At 57.9% G+C, this 2,544-nt stretch overlaps 1 long non-coding RNA gene across 1 annotated transcript; it reads left to right on the top strand.

Annotated features, from left to right (window-relative positions):
* The first annotated feature begins 232 nt into the window (after window positions 1–232).
* On the top strand, window positions 233–1,975 carry LOC139074086 (uncharacterized). Its single transcript, XR_011523467.1, has 3 exons — window positions 233–750; window positions 1,257–1,321; window positions 1,848–1,975. It is a non-coding gene; the product is annotated as an uncharacterized lncRNA (long non-coding RNA).
* Window positions 1,976–2,544: the final 569 nt, after the last annotated feature.

Here is a 2,544-nt window from a genome sequence, read left to right as displayed (position 1 = left end):
TGGGGCGAGGGGTCTTCGGGCTCTGGTGCCCCTCTCAGAGCCTTGATTTTGTTCTCTGTAAAACGAAAGTGTTTCAAAGGACGGTCGTCCTTTGCCCACACAGCTCCCAGGGCCAGGAAAACAGGGCTGACTGCTTCCAGAAGCTTCTGGATAGATCCTCCGAATTCTGGTCACTCAAGCATGTGGAAATGAGGAGGGAGTGGGGAGAGGGGAGGAGCTCTCCTTCGAGGCTGGGGAGGCAGACCCATTTGGGGAGCAAGGAGCCCTGTCAGGGGTCATGGTCCTCTCAGGACTGTGGGGACAGGTCTCAGGGCCTCCTCCTTCCCACCCGGAGAAGCAGACCCAGGAAAGGGACACTTCAGGGACTGTGGCAGCAATTCCTTCAACAACAGGCAGCAGCTAACATTTCCTGGGTCCTCTGCGAGTAGCTTTACACGCATTAGGTCAGTCAATCCTCAGAGTCTCCAGGAACCAGGACTGGCAGCCTCCCATGTTCCAGATGAGGATACTGAGACCCAGATTTCTGAGACCATTCACAGCACCAGGTCTTGGAATTCAGGCTGCCTGACTCCCGCATCGAGCACATAACCTCTTCTCTGACCCTCTCTTCTGAGAACTCACCCAGGACCTGGAGCCCACCTGTCCTGCCATCTTCTCTGCTAAGGCCCCACCCCACTGCAGTGCAGGGGCCGCTGAATCCAGGGTGCCTTCCTGGGAGCAGAAACATCTGAAGAGGACTCTGGAGAAGAGGTAAAATTTGGACTTGCCAAGATGGGGGAGGGAAGGGCATTCCCAAAGTGCCTTTGCACCATCAGAGCAAAAGTGAGGCGGTCCCTCCTGAGTGCACTGGAGCTGGGGGGCTGAGCCCTGGGGCCCCCTTTGTCCCCGCCCTGTCACTAGTTTTCCAGGAAGTTTGCAGTCTCCCCCTGCCCTCCCCCACCTACCAGGGTGAAGGTTTGTGGGGAATGTTCTCCCGCAGAACTCGGCACGAAATAAATTCCATTCTTACTCTGCAAATGACACTGCACATAAATATTCAGTAAATTAGCAGCACGCTTTTATAGATTTATCAGTCATTGCAGGCACAAAATGACAGGCAATGTTGTAGCTGAAATATTAATGCTGACAAATTAATGATTTCTGAGTAAATGATGTCATTTTTGCACCGTTTCATTAAAATTTACTCACTTCTGCTTCATTTCTGGACCTAAAAAAAATTAAAATCATTTCTTTCTCTCTTTCTTCTTTCTTTTTAGTGTGGGATCGGTTCCCAAACCTGAGAGGGACATAAATTTTCCCCAGCAGCACCCCGGAAACGGAGGTGGGGAGCTGGGCAAGGCTAGCCTCCCCTCCCCCAGGCCCTGGGGAGGAGCTGGGGAGAGACCCCCGGGTCCCAGAGCCGGTTCCTGGGCCTCTGCTCTTAGTGTCGGTGGAACATAGCAAAGTGGGCTCTCTGGGTCAAGCCTGGAGTGAGGGTGGGGATTATAGGGGACCGTGGGGCGGGATCTTGGGAAGGGTGTGTTGTGGTGGGGGGCATGTGGGGACAGAAGAATGGGAGGAAGTCATTACCCTTCCCCCTTAGCCAACTCTCAGGGTCTCTCCCATCTTATTTGGCCTCCTTTCTTGCAATAAATTTGGTGAGTGCTTAATTCCCGTAACTTCTGTAGTAGGAAAAGGGGTCAATACCAAATGTGTAAATATGGCCGACCCACCTCTCACAAAAGATCTTGGAATCAATAGATTTGAGTCCAAATCCGGGCCAGACCCTTATGCGCAGTGTGACCTTGGGCAGGTATCGTTGCCTCTCTGAGCCTCAGTTTCCCTTTCTCTATCTCCTCATTTCTCAGGGCTCCTGGGAAGATGAAATGGGATGGCGTATACAAGGCCCCGGACAGGGACAGGTTCCCCAGTCAGACACCCCCACCAGACGCCCTCCCCCAGGCTCCTAGCCGCTCCCGGCCCCCAGCTGGGGAAGGTGAGAGGGGCTTCGGGGAGGAGCAGCGAGGCCCCCCGCGCGCCCGGGGGCTGGGGTGGGCCCAGGGTGACCTTGGCGTCTGCGGGGGGGGGGGGGGGGGGAGCCCCGCGCCGCCCGCTCGGTCTGGTAACCGTGGCCAAATGCAAACTAGCTCCTGGCCCCGGCCGGCGCGGCGGGAGCGGAGGGCGCGAGGCCGGGAGAGGCAAAGCGGACACAAAGGAGAGGCGAGGGAGGCGCGCGGCCGCCGGAGCCGGGCCGAGGCGTATCGGGCGATCTCCGGGCTAATTCGTGTCAGGGCCGGCCTCCTATCTCCTGCCCGGCTCCCCGGCCGCTGATAAAATTGAAGTGGAAATGAAGTTGGACGCTCGGGAGGATCCGCGCGACAGTGGGGGTGGGGGTGGGGGTGGGGGTGGGGGTGTTGCGCCGCCGGGGCAGCTGCTCCTTCGGCGGCCGCCCTTGGCGCTGCCCTTGGCCAGGCCGGAAGGATGGGGATGCCGGGCGGGAGGGGAGGAACGCCCCTGCCAAGGGCCCTACAGCGGCTACAGACTCTGTCCCTGTCCTGTTATCAT

Source organism: Equus przewalskii, chromosome 10 (assembly GCF_037783145.1).
Source record: "Equus przewalskii isolate Varuska chromosome 10, EquPr2, whole genome shotgun sequence".
Classification (NCBI taxonomy): Eukaryota; Metazoa; Chordata; class Mammalia; order Perissodactyla; family Equidae; genus Equus; species Equus przewalskii.
This window is presented reverse-complemented; position numbering and strand designations above follow the sequence as displayed.